The sequence below is a fragment of the Cuculus canorus genome, chromosome 5, assembly GCF_017976375.1.
Source record: "Cuculus canorus isolate bCucCan1 chromosome 5, bCucCan1.pri, whole genome shotgun sequence".
Taxonomy (NCBI): Eukaryota; Metazoa; Chordata; class Aves; order Cuculiformes; family Cuculidae; genus Cuculus; species Cuculus canorus.
Genome location: NC_071405.1, coordinates 44,645,601 through 44,660,026, shown reverse-complemented (window position 1 = coordinate 44,660,026; position 14,426 = coordinate 44,645,601). Strand labels below are relative to the sequence as shown.

Below are 14,426 nucleotides of genomic sequence, written 5' to 3'. Positions count from 1 at the left end.
TTATTCTACAGCACCAATCACTGCTCTTGAAGAGTTAAAAAAAAATCAGTTCAGAGAGTACTCTGAAAAATATGATGTACCACAGGCTTCATGAGGTTTCAAAGTTTTCTCACTGTACCTAAAGATGAAGTGCGCTCTCCAGGTCTAAACTACATACCTTTTTTTGAACCTGTATGGAAATGGAGGGAATTCGCCCTCTAAAGGAGTCAATTTTCATCCAGTAGCTCAGGACATAACATGCATTAATATCTCCATAAGCTGCATCAGTGCCTGGCACGCTTCACACAGTCCTCTTGAAATAACGCTGCCTTAGCTGAAGGAGGTAGAGAGACCTATTTGCAACGCACCAGGTTCAGATTCCTTTAACAACATCCCACGGTGTGAACTTCACTCAGATCACGCAAAAGCAGCGATGACAAGAAAGAGCAACGCAGGCCTAGCATCTACCAGTTGCCGCTGAGCACGTGTGGGAATGCATCAGGGATGGAGGACCATGCCTGGGCTGGCATCCACTTCAACCTTGCAGGCTGAGTACTCCCAGCACTACACATTGTCTGTACCTTGCCTGCAGCAGCTGCCACAACACTGGACAAAAGCTCCCACAACCTCTCCGAAACCGACTTTGCAGCAACATGTTGCTTCGTAAGTAAAAAAACCACAATGAGCTCATTTCAAAGTAGCCAGCTGGTGAGGAACAACAGGGAGAGGGAAAAATCACATAGCACCACTTCCCTTTCTCTCTCTCACGCAGAGTTGAGAATCTTATATTAATTGCAAGCTTATATTAATTGCAAAGCATAAGAATCTGAACAAACACCCTCCTTGGGCAACCCGGGCCAACCCCGGGAAAATATCTGCATCTACAGGACATGCAAGTTGTGCAACCAGTAAAATATCAAGCCAGATAAGGCAGTGACCTTTCACTAGGCTCTACAGAGACATGCTTGCAACTCCGCAATGCTGACTCAGGCCGAGACATGTTCCTTCAATCTTCTCTCCTTCGCGTTAGCCTTCACAGGGGCAATAATATCAGCCAACTTCATATCCAGTTTGAGGTTACTAGACAGTACTTGCAGAGCTGAATCAGAAAGCATAACAGCCTTTGGTGGAGTACAGAAGAAAACTGGTGTTCCTTGAGATGGGAGTTGTCTTCCCACCCTAAAGGTAAAATCTTAAGGAAGTCCTTGGTGCAACAAGGTTAGCTCTGCACTGGACATGACACACAACTTCATAGTCTTGCACTATTTCCCATGCCAAAGGTTCCATATAGCTTTGTCTGCCTAGATTTAGTTACACATACGTGATATTAGTCAACTATAGAAATTAATCACAAGGTCATATAGTTACAAAACCTTCCTGAAAAAGACTGATGGATCCTGGTTTCTCTCACCAGCTTTGCAACATGCATACAAGTGCCTGCTTCAAGCAGGAAAGCAAACAGCCAAATGACATCACTGCACATCTCCCAGAGTTCTGTGAACTGTCTCCTGTTGACAAGGTAGCAAGTGTACTGTCAGTAGCAAAAATTAACAGGTAAAAGCACTATTTTGCCCAAGAACATCCAACCAGCAGCAGGCTGATTATAGCAAAAACCTGGTACTAGCACAATACTGTTCCTGCAGATGGGGCTCAGGGTTTTGCACATGAGCAACAAAGCACAGCAAGGCACTGTAGGTATTTTGCAAACCAAATCCCTGTGCTAACATCTCTCCCTTTCCGACTTGTTTTTGCAACCTGGAAAGAGTAACAGAAGGAATTCCTTTGGGTGAGCAGGCAAAACAGGCAGGCAGACACTCGCTGTTCAGTACCACTGATGAACTTGTTCACCAGGCAAGAGTCTACATGCAGCAGAAATGTCGAGAAGCTGTGCCAGATGCCTCTCTACTGGGATGCTCTTCAAACATGGACACTATTTATTGTGCCAAAATTCAGAAGGGAACGGCAACAAAGAGAGTATCAGAGCAAAATGTACACTGTGGGTCTTAACTACAAGGCCCTGATATACGCTCCTTCCTGAATGAAAGCCTCTTGAAGGTTTTCATATGCTCTGCCTTGCCTTCTGTTGCCTAGATGCACGAGCAGTAGTAGAAAAGCTTGTGGTGGACATGTATAGCTGAGAAAGTGAGGAGGGAGAGGAAAAGTGAGGAAAATATACTGTATAATGGAATATAAGGTACATTGCAGCATAGTATATGCTCTTCCCACCTACAGTCAGCCAGAGATTTTTCCCTTAATAAATTCCCTGCTATTGCAAAATTTGAAGCGTCTGTGGTGCACACAATAGACTTCCAGAGAATCTCCAGAGCTAACCACGATTTTATGGGTGTCTGAACTGATGGGAATTATAGCATGAGTTTCCATAACAAACTAAAAGTGAGGTACAAAACTGACTGTGGTTTCCATCAGGATTCTGGGATTTAATACTGACCACACAGGCATGAGACAGAGGGCAGAGCCTGGCACAGTATTGTCCCTTGACAAGCAGGTCTGCAATCAGCTGCCAGCAAATAGACTCAAAGCCCAAGTTCAAGCTCCACGGGCTCTTGCTGCAGACAGGTTTTTTGGTTCTGAAACACCCACTGCGCCACATTTCTGCCAGTGGGCTAGTTCTTCCCCAGCAAAAGACAGGATGGAACAAGTGCTCCAAAACAAACTGGAAACTCAGCCAGTAAAGAAAATCCTCCCCAGGCTACCAGGCTTTATTCCTTTCAGTGGGCTCAGATGTGTTTTTCCAGTTATTTCAAGAACAGCTCTGGCTCCCCTCTAACCTGCTCCCTGTAGACCACACCAGGGTCTTCAAAGCAACCATGAAGGTTCAGCTTAAGTAGGATACAAAACTACAGAAACTGACCCCATCATCCCCAAGGCCTCATTATAGCATTTAACTTCAGTGTTAGGGACAAAAAGCTCTTTTTTCCCCTAACACAAAGAGTTTCATGTATCAAGCCTAACACCTAGATGCACAGCCCTTGCAGAGGGCTCTTGCCAGCTATCACCTGTTAATTCATGATATGAAGTCCCCAGGCCCTTGTCTCAGCTCCATATTTAGAGGTCTCATGCCTTTCCCCACTGCAATATAACAAGACTGCTGTTTGGGCACACATATGAGGGCAGAAGCTCTTGAGTAGTATCCAAACAACCCCTGACCTATGCTGGCAGCTGTTAGTATGAAAGAATGAAACGGGCAAAACTACCCCATTCCTACCTAAGCTTTCTGCCCTCGCTTAGTTAAAAAAGCCCTTTGGTCCAGAGATGGGACAGACTTGAAGCTCTGTCCTAGCACCTTTGCTGTGAGCATCTCTGAGAGGTATTTAACTCTTGCCTTCAAGCTGCTGTCTAGATGATATCCCTTCAGCTCTTGGTCAGCAAGGAACAAAAATGAAGGGTAGCTTCTTGAGCAAAGGAAGAGGCATAGGTTTAGCAAATGAGACAGCACACCATTAAAACATGGATAGACTACATTCAATGCTGTCTTGCTCTCTTTTCACACTACCCTAAACCTGCTCAATGTCAAGATGGGATTCATCTCACCACACAGACATCTCCATGACAGCCTATCATCGAGAGCCTCTCGATCAATGACAAGACACAAGCACAATCTGTCTAACCTGGTTCAGATATCTATCTGCATCAGGATGAGATGGAAGTGCTGCCTATGCAGGGGGGCTGAGGATAAGCAACTGGGATATTAGATATCAACATCTGGATAGGTGAATTGCATTCTGATGTTCCTCATCTTGCACTTAGCTTGTAAGCTTTTCAGAGAGGGACTGACTCACACTGCACCTAACACAAAAGCACTTCCAGTCCCGAAGGCCCAAAGGTAACACTACATTTCAAGTAATAAGCAAGAAGCCCATGCCCTGAAGTATACAGCACCAAGAAAGCTTCACAGTGTTTTTACTGTAACAATATTCCAAGTGGATCCAAGTCATTTTGGAGGGCTAGCTGAAGAGAAGGCAGAGCTGTAAGCCTTGACCCACCTCTGTGTCAGGAGGCAAAGAAAGAGAAACGTCCCAGCCACCAAACACTTTGTGCTGCAAGAATGTCATTGTCTGGAGAGCCTGGAAGGCTCTTCATGCCAGTTTTCATGCCCACCAAGAGATGGACCAGGAGAGGCAGGGAGGGATGCACATATGCACACAGCAGGGCTGGGGCAAGAACATGGGAGAGGAAAGGATAGAGCACCCAGACTACACATTTATTCTAGCAGAGGGGCTTAGGATTTACAGACCAACCTTGAGGATTCTTCTCTCTTTCATGACTTCTGATATACAATCCTTCGGGACAGGCAACACTAGAGCTTAATGCAAACAAATGTGAAATAATGAGTCTAGGGTCAGGAAGCCAAAGCAGACAGCACAAATTAAATGGAGCTGTCATGCTGCTGGGCTGGCCAGGGTAGAGACTGAGCAGTTATTTTAAGATTTGTGAAGCTATCAGCCCCCATGCTACAGAAAATAAGAAAATTAAGCTCAGACAGGGATGGCAGGCAGAATAACTTTCCTGTCAACACAATGAATGAGGAATAAGCTGTCAAAAAGGGCCCTCAAATCAAATAGAAAAAAAAAAAAAAAAGAAATCATGGAAGAGACTGTATGACATTTATCCACAGCAGGACTAAACTCAATGGTTCAGAAGAAAACAAGTAGTTCAAATTAGCTCCCTTAAAGGGTGACTTACTGGTGGCAGAGCTGTTTTGTCCAGCCCAGTGTAAAATTGTCACCAAATTTGCAGGCTCCTGATTCAGATTTTAAGCATTATCTCTTTGCATCCTAATCCCAACAAGTGCTTGTTCCCATTGCCCCTGCAGAGTAAGCCACACTGAGGAAGTATGACTGTTGTCTACCTCCAAGCATCAGCTGCCAGTCACATCCCAGTTCCATAGCATAAGCTGTTTGATTTTTTTATCTGTTTTTTTGGTGGTGGCTTTTTTTTTAGCTTTTTCTCCTCCCCAGGACTTATTCTGAAGTTGCTCTAAGCTGTGAATTGAATAAACTCATTCAAGATGCAGACTTCGAAATAAAGGAGATGAAAACCTGAACTGACCTGAGAGATGATGTACCACCTGCCAGGCCATGGTCACTGCAGTCAACACAGTTCAATCAACTTCAGTAGAATTTGAAGGAGACCGTGTAACCCTGTTGCAATGTAACTGCAGGGCTTGCCAAAAAACATGTAGTTAGCATTCTCTAAAAAGGCCCAGCCCTCTGCTGGGCTCTCCACTTCCTACTTCATCACAAAGAGCATGCTCTTCATAAGGACCCTAAATAGGGCCTACAGAAGCAACTCCACACCTACCTTTTCAAATTGTACCTCAAAGTTCCTCAAACTTGGGCAGGCTTTCCTTCACCTTCTCAAGAGTGTCCTGTAACTGCTTTGTTTTCTCTTCAAAATGGTACAGATTGCAGGCCAGCTTTACACATTTCCATTTACACACATGGATTAGCAACTACACTATCTAGCAAGCTGGTCTGGGCTTGTAGTCAGGGACTAGAAGGCATTGAGACCTGTGCTATGATACTCCACCTTTTCTTCTGCATCCATTTCATCCCTCAGGATGGCCAGTATCAGAGGGTCTTCCCCCTCACCTGCCTTGGAAAACCACCACCACCTTCCTTGCCAACACACGAAAGGACTCGGCAACAACTACCCTGTTCAGACGATATGAACAGGCTACAGCTCCATTACAGTCGAAGGAAAAAAGATGAACCTGAATTCCAGGAATTATACTCCTGCCTCGGCATTAGCAGTTTCATCTGAGCAGCCTCCCTTTACTCACTTCCCATCCTGAACAGGTTTATAATGTACTCCTTGGTTGCTCTGAGTTACCCCAGAGGTGACCATATTTCAGCAACAAATTAAACTGTCACAACACATTCCCTTCTATGCTGTTTTTTAAAATATGTGAGCCCTGACTGCCAGAGAATTGTTTTGGAAAAATTAGATTAGGAGCCTCTGAAACTGCTTTGAGAAAAAGTAAAGGTTTTTTTTCCCTTAGGAAGTTTTTTTTATACTCAAAGACTTGGTCAATTAACTGCAACTTGTTTTTCACATCTTTCCCCAAAACGTGCCTCAGCACGGGTGACCAAATGGAGATGGCTTGTTTTGCAATCATCTGTCACCAACACAAATCAAGACCCTAAAGCCCTCTGTTTTTTAAATCAATCCTTATCCAGAGGACTACAACATCTCTTTGCAATTGCCCCAATTTTCTTACTGTTTTTTTCAACCCACACCAAGACAAGACACTCAGTCTTAACACAGGATATCCACCCATTTCTGCAGACACAAGCCCCACAGCATCAAAGGCTTACACGGGAAAGACTGCTACTCCAGCCCTCCACTCACATCATGTTCAAGACTAGACACCTAAAACATTAGAATAGACAGGACAACCTTTTTGAAATTATGAAAGGAAACAAAATCCCACCTTCTCAGGGTTCACTGTGATGAGAAAGTATTTCACTCATCACAAAATCACACTAGCCACAGGTCAACAGAACCTTTAGACACTCGGTTACCAAATGGTTGGAGAAACTGATCTTGCAATCAAAGCATCAGACTAGGATAACAATTTCTGTTCTTAAGTCTCCTCAGGCTCCTTCTGTTAACATTTCTCAGTTCCCCAGATGTAAACCAAAAGGTCATAATAACACCTCTCCTTTCCTTATCCAGTTTCTGCCCTGGCTATAGGCTCTGGTAGATAAATTGGAATAGGGACACGTTATCCATGAGCAGAAAGTGTGATTATACCTACCAGCAAAATGCTGGGAAGGAGCAAGAAAATAAAGAAAAACTCACGGGTTAACTCACTTTCCACAGCCAGAATATGGCCTTTAGAGTGCAGTTTTTCACTTTCTAGCAGATATGAGGAGTAGCCAGGCCTGGACACTTCATAGGCTGGAAGGTGGCTGTTTGTGACATAACTCACAGAAGAAGAGCTAAAGTTTACACAGATGCAGAGGAAGCATTCTCTCTTACTCATACAGATTCATGCATTCATCGTGGAAGGAACATGGAGGAAAGGATGCCTTGTCTGGCCCCTGATTATCCGGTGCAGTAGTTGTGGGGATCAGCTAACCAATTATTAAGCAAACGTCATTCAAGGTCTAATAGTCTTCAGGGTCTTTAACTTTCTTCCTTGCAGGACAACTGCCCAAATTCTTGCCTGGGATGGCAGATAGGAAATGAAAGAAAACCATGACAGTAGTTGCTGCAATCAGACAAGAAAGGCCGTTTTCCTCCTGCCTGTATCCTCCTTGTGCCTGCTACAAAACAGGGAGAGAACTACTCTCACTCCACTGAGGCATTGTCCTGTTAGACCCACAATGAAGGGCTGCTGGCATGGTCTATAGCCCCATAGCAGGGCGACTGAGGTGGGCTTAAGAAAACACTCTGCCTAGGATCAGCCCTAAGATCCTGTGGTTTGTGGTGGGAAGCTGCAGTGGTATGCCCACAAAAACCACTTTGCTGCCGCTCTAAATAACCACTGTCAATGATTTTTAAAAAACTGTGTGCTCCAAAGCACCCTTCATCCCCATCCACCTATGACAAGTCAGCACAGTCAACAAGGAAACAGCAACATTGACAAGGCAGCCAGCTGGCGGACCTCCAGTCCAAAGTCAACCAATTGTCTCTGTTGCTGCACGTGCTCAACAGCCCCTTGCAGATCATCATCTGCACATCAAATCCAGGCTGAGCTCTACACACTCCTACCTCCCTGCACAGTTTACAGTTCTGTCTTCTTGCTTTCCTTGAGTCTTGGTCAATGTTACCAGAGTTCATGGAATAACTTCAGTCTCTGAATGACCAACTGAGATACATAAAGGGATAGTATTTTCAGAACACAATGCTTTTCACTCTTGAAAACATCTCTAATAAGGCGTCTGATGTCTTCAGTCACTCATCCTTCAATATCTGGGTGTATTGCAGGGAAAAGAACACAGAACTGATCTAGCACTGGATGTGTCTGTGTCACCTCTGCCAACCACTCTCAAATATGTCCTGATGCTGCCTCTGTGGTGGCATTCTGGGATGAATGCTGTGCCTTTTGTCCCTTCTGTACAAGAAACAGGTACAATTGTACCTGATGCATCTTGCACAGGGATCAGCCAAGAGACTTCCACTCTGCTCTGCATCAAACCCAGTGAGATCCTGCATGGCCCCTGTGACCACAAGCCACACTAGCATACAGCCTCCTTGCTTCTGTGGAAAAGCAGGAGCAGAAGTACTTTTCCAGATCTAGGTCTGACTCTCATACTTCTGTTTCCCACCTTTCAGCAGAGTCATGGTGGTCATCTCTCTCCAGCACGTGTGTGTTTGAGAATGAGTACCTTTATATTTGGAAATTCATGAGGGTCACCAGGATAGCCACAGAGTTGTCAACCGAAACTGAGTACAACAGGGTGGAAGACGTACATCTGTACTTGTAGGAGCAGAGAGAGATTTGATCAGACTCGAGTACAAGTCACAGTCACTGTGTCCCCCAGCATAACAATAAGGCAGAAAGCAAAGCACAGATTTGTGTGTGCTTCCTCATCCATCAGCACGTACACTGACTACCAGATGGGAGGTCATACCACCAACCAGCACAGTTATGTTCTCCTCCTGCCCAGTCCTCAACATTTGTCCTCAATACTCCCTCCTACACCAGCAGAGCAAGAAGCCAGCACACACCTGCTGAAGCAGGTCAGGAAGCAGACCACTTGCCCAAGGCTGCCTGCATGTGAAGCTGGACAAGCTCTCCATAAAAAGTGCACTGGCCTCATACAGTATCACGCAAATCAGAAAAAGGCCAGGGGAAATAAGATTGGGAGAAACCTTGCATGACAAAGGCTACCTTATAAAGTCATATATTCAGCCTTTGCACACAAGCCAGGCTGTACACATGCAAACAGGCAAGAATTACCTACTGCTTTCACCACGTTTGCTAGGTCTGCATGCTACAAAAGAGCTGTGCCATTCACAGCAAGAGCCTAACACTGTGGGACCCGAAACGAGTCACTGCATTAACAGACCCAGATCTAAGGGGAGACAATGGAAAAGTTAGTTACAGATTAGCGCACACACACAAGCCAGGGTCTGTCCCACATCTACCTCGAAGAAACAGAGATGTTTTCTTTCCTTATAAAACTCAATTACTGTTTTATCTATTTGTCATACCAACCAAAGCCTTGTTTCTCAAGTCCAGCCTTCTGTTTTTTCTGAAGGATGAATTCCAGCCCCACATGGAACACTACACTCCCTGACATCTCATTCTTGCTCCAGCAAAGCAAGCAGCAGGGAAAAAGCACGGATGCTACAGTCACTACAGAAACACAGGAGGTAGTGCCACATCAAGAAAACCACTCTGGCTGCTGCAGGGGCTAGCAGGAGTAGGACAAGGGACAAAATGAATAATTTGCAGACTCCAGTTTTGTAAATTCAAGCTTATACTATACGCATGATTCAGAGCAGACTGAAAAGAGCTGGATGCAAGCCACAGAACAGCTGAAGACAGCGTAGAGTGTCAGAGTAGACTCAACACTGGTACTGAGGCAAGCCTGCATGACAGCAGGCTGTTACCCCAACAAACAGCTGATGGAGTACACTTCTCAGCAAGCCTCTAAACAAGATCCTGACTTGTCTAAAACACAAGGACTTGCTAGTAAGACTCTCTGAAGTTTTTTCACCAGTCTGCTTTTCTCAGTGAACTCCAGCACCCCTGCTGCTGGCTGGCCATGCTCCGATTCCGCCTGCACAATGCTCGACCTTGCACAAATGCCTCCACAATGCCTTTTTCCACCAGTCTCCTCTTCACTTCTCTTCTTGCAGAGTCTTAGCCAAGGCAGCCTGGAGCAGACCTCACTGTGAACACTTGCATCCCTTACTTCGCTCCAACTGTTAAGAGACTGGAAGAGTTTATGTAAACATCTCGAACATTGTTGCAAAGCTGCATAGTAATGCTGGAGGCAGATACTGTTAAATCATAAGCAGGATGTGTTTGGGGAAGAGAACCTTAGAGGAGTCAGGGTGGCCTTGCCCAAAGCCTCCCCTTCGATGGTGACCTCGAAATGACCTCTACCTCATTATCAGCCAAACGCATGTAACAGGTGACACCATAGGTATGCAAACGAAGATTACCGAGTAAGTGCTGGTTGCAACATCCAATGCAGTTGCCTACTGTTCTGCTATGGTCCCATGTAGAGACATATCTCACTGACCGACTGGGGAGGGGGGTAGGTGCAGGGGCATAAAAAGTGTCTCCCCAAGGAGTCTGTGCCCATGCTTGCCATAGAAGGACCCTCATCATGACCATCGCATCATCATCACAGCTATCATCACAGAGATCCCACACAAGTGATATCTATTTCTCTCCCTTTCCTTTCCTTCTGATAAATGCTGTGATAGAACCCAAGCCAATCGTCTCTATGCTTTCACAGTTCAGGTTATTGCTACCATAAATAACACTTTTAATCAATCATTTGGTGTCATTTCACCTTGATTTAGACTGAGGGGGATCATGGAACCACTCTGATCCCCTCATTCTCCCTGTACATAACACCTACTCCTTCGCTTTTTAGATCTCACTCCTCCCCTTCTCCCAGTAGCAGGAGGACATCCTCTTCATATCACATGCCACAGCTTCACCCTCACATCTGTTGTTTCCCCAAGGATGCGACACAAGCAGAAGACATACAGGTGCCTTCGCAGAGACATCACAGCCATGTCTTTTTGTATTCAGTAAAGTTACTGCTCCTACACACACATCCAAACTCAGCTCCACCAGCTCTTGGATTTAACTTACACAAGAACATTCTGATCTATAATGGTTCAGCTACGCAGAAGGAAAAATATGCAAGTAATATGCAAGTACCTGGGCCGCCACTGCCTCTGCATTATCAGTGGCCCTACCTTTTTAGCAGATAGGCTAGATATCTCCTATGTCGGCATCACTCCTGAAGAGATCCTGATGAGATAAGGCAACCAGCTCATCTAAGATCAGAGAGGGGGTCAGGACTGCTAAGTTCATAGTCCTGCATTTTAACCACAAAATCACCTTTCAGCACAGAGAAAAGCTGTTCCAAGAGCCCACACTGCTGTCAGATAGGCATCACGGGCAGGTCATGCATTAAGACAGCAAGTACAGAAAGAATATTCCCTCTGCAGGCATTCAGGCCATTTTACACCATACATAGCAAGCTGCAAAAACTGTATTCCAACAGCAAGAAGTTGATAATGAAGTTTTGCTTTTACCGAAATGGTCATTAAACAGTGTTGGTCTCACATTAGAAAGGATAAGGAAAAGGTGGCGGCACACAGAAAAGGGATCACCTTGAAGCATTTTCCTCTGGATATCTGTAATTAAAAACCAAACAGCATGAGCTTCCCCCTCTTTCTCTGCAGTAAATAATTAACTGCAGATAATATTTGTCTTGGCCCTATCCTCCCCAATCAATTTTGCTTCACAACGGTGTGCTGTCTGGATTGCCTGTTCTGTCAGCGCACCTGAGTGTTATCCAGAACATTTCACAAGACATAAAGGAGCACTGTAGCTGTTAAATTCAGTACAGCAAAGACCTTTCCTGATGGGTATGAGAGGGAATCAACACACAAGTCCCAGTACTTAAAGGAGACAGCTATGCTCCTTCACTGCAGCAGCATCACTGCAACCATCAGAGGAGGTGAATCATACATTCTTAGCACCGCTATCACACTCCTCTGGATCGCCTGAGCTTTACTGCCAAGGCAAAGCAAATTTCCTCCACGGAAACACAAGGTTTTCTATTCCCTTCTTTATGAGAATAGCCCCACACAGATTTCACCCAGGTGGGGGAGGGAGAGTCTTCTCCATAACAGCATTCCCATGTTTAAGAGACTTTAATCCTTGAATACTAGATCCAAGTTGAATATTGTGACTGCTCAGTCATGCACAATAACCTGTTTGCTTCTTGCTACTTACCCTCATCAACCTGACACTCAGTCTCCAAAAGTAATAGGAAAGCCAGAAAACCTTCAAAGCACTCCTTTCTTTTGTCCTCCTGAAAGATACCTTCTGGATCTAACTCCAGACAGAGAAAGGACAATGCCAGGAGGAAAGCAGGACTGCCTGGTGAGAGGCTGGGCCTGATCACGCAGCAGGTAGAAGCAGGCTCCATACAGCTACACAAACTATGCTAGGTCTGCCATTTGATCCTAGTTTTCTTGGTATATAAAGTCAAATTCACTTTAAAAAAAAGGCATAAGGAGAGCATAAGGGAAAATGGGAGCTAGGAAAAAACTCCAGAATTGCTGGAACACCCTTCCTACAACAGCCAAAAAACCCAAGGAGAGACAGAAAAACATTGCCACCAAGCAAACATCTTCATACTCACACACAGTTTTGGTTTAGTTTCATGGGCTAAAACGCACACCAGGTTTAGTTGAGCTGGCTACAAAGAGTTCAATAAAAAACTCTTTTCCTCTACGGTAGAGGAAAAGAGGGAAATTGCCTAATTTATACTCAAAAAGCACAGAAAGAGAAATCAAAAAAAGAGGTAGAAGAAAAAATGAATGGAAAATCGCAGTACGAAAGTGATAAAGAATAATACAGGGAAAGGAAAGTCAATTGAAACAGATACCGAGGACAGTTCAGGAAAAGCTAAACCATGAAAAAGTGGAATGAAAACTGGAAGGGAAAGATAAGAGAAAGAGGAACATGCCATGGCAGAGCAGTTGAGTGGCAGTTGGCAAAGAGATCACTTGTTTAACCCCATCCATATTTGTCAAATAATTTATTTTATTCATACTCTTTTGACATCTTCAACCAGCTACAGAGCCGCTCAAACAATTTCAGAAATACATTATTAGATTAATGCAGGTAAAATTCAAATACATTCAACATTTTTAGCTGCTACTTAATAAGCTCTTATAAGTTCACACAACAAAATTTAAAAGAGAAAACTGATAATAAATTACAATTAGATAAAAGAGTGCTCGGAGAACAATCATTTTGCTTTTCTTACACTCACAAAAAGTACAGCAGCAAAACACGTCCTGAAAGACAAGTGGCAAGATATCTCCAGCTCTTCCCTTCACCACCCACCCACAAGTAATACCTCTCTACAGGTGGTACTTCGTCTCGCATTTTATTCTGTTGAATATTCCTCCATATTCAATTTCTTTGCTCCATAAAGCTCTTTTACCTCAAGAAAACCTGGGGATCTCCAAGGGCAGCCTAGCATGAACGTAAACTTGGGGTGAAGCAGCAGCAGGAGGGGCAGTGGCAGGTGCCTGGAAGCAAGTGTTTATGTTTCTGAGCTAAGCTCTGCTCCTTTTAAAGGAAAGGGAAGTGAGGTAAAAGATGGCTACATGAACAAGTACGCCTCGGGACCTTCACTCTCCCAGGGAAAGCTTCTCAAGTACCAGCAGCCTTTTCTAAACCTCCCTAGGAGAACCAGGGCAGGGGGAAAAAAGTCAACTGGCTATTTTTTCAGCCTGTTTCCCCCTCCCCCTCTCTGGCCAAACATACAGCAAGGGAGTGCCCTTGAGAGTCCTCAGACCCCAGGATGAAAGCCACCAAGACAGACCAACTCCGTGCATGTGGTGACAGGTCTGCCAGGGAGCCCTGTGAAATGACACCAGACTTGATGAAGAAACTGTGGCCATTGCTTTCTAAGCCAGCACCAGAGAAAAACTTGAGGTTTTTCTCCCACCACTGTCCTACCTTCACCACCAACCATGGCAGCCAAGAGCCAAATGTGCTACAGGAGAGATCCACATCAAGGGTAACTCGAGGCCAGAAACGTGTCCCTCAGGTCTAAAGTTCTGTTTAAATACACTGTGGTATCCCAAACTGAGATAATTATTGCTAACTACAAAATCATTTTTATGTAAACATGGAGGGTGTTGCCATGCATATTTCTTTTAATTAAAAAGAGATCAAGTAAGAGGTTTACTCAGACGAAAGAAAAAGACACACTGACAGCTCCCACCCCAAAACAAACTCTTCTGCAGTGATAACACCCATCAGCCTCCAGACCCACCAAAGAACAGGAAATTCAATCAGCAATGGCCTCTTCAGAGGTGAAATTCAGTTGTTGGTATATTATTAGTCATACAGGCAAAACATTTAAGGAGAAGGAAAGGACCAAATACACGTGGATTCGAAGTCATGGCCGTGTTGCAAACACTTGGGAAAAATCAAATAAATCACCAACTGCAAAATCAAAACACTTTGGAGCTCTGCAAGGATAAACAAATTAGCAATTCTGATCAGAAGAAACCAACAACCACCAGCATCCACCATACAGCCCTCTAGCAACTCTTCAGTTGATCCCACACAAAGCCTTATATGCTTTTCTCCACTCAAAACCAGTTCCTGCTCCAACCAGCACAACCTACCCACCAACCAGACTGGGGTACATTGTGACAAAGCTCAGTTTGTACCCCTTTCTGCATCTCAA

General features: G+C 44.6%; 1 protein-coding gene across 1 annotated transcript in view; it reads right to left on the bottom strand.

Annotated features, from left to right (window-relative positions):
• Nucleotides 1-14,426, bottom strand: part of HRAS (HRas proto-oncogene, GTPase) — a 42,414-nt gene that overhangs the window by 26,619 nt on the left and 1,369 nt on the right. The gene's annotated exons all lie outside the window — the stretch shown is intronic.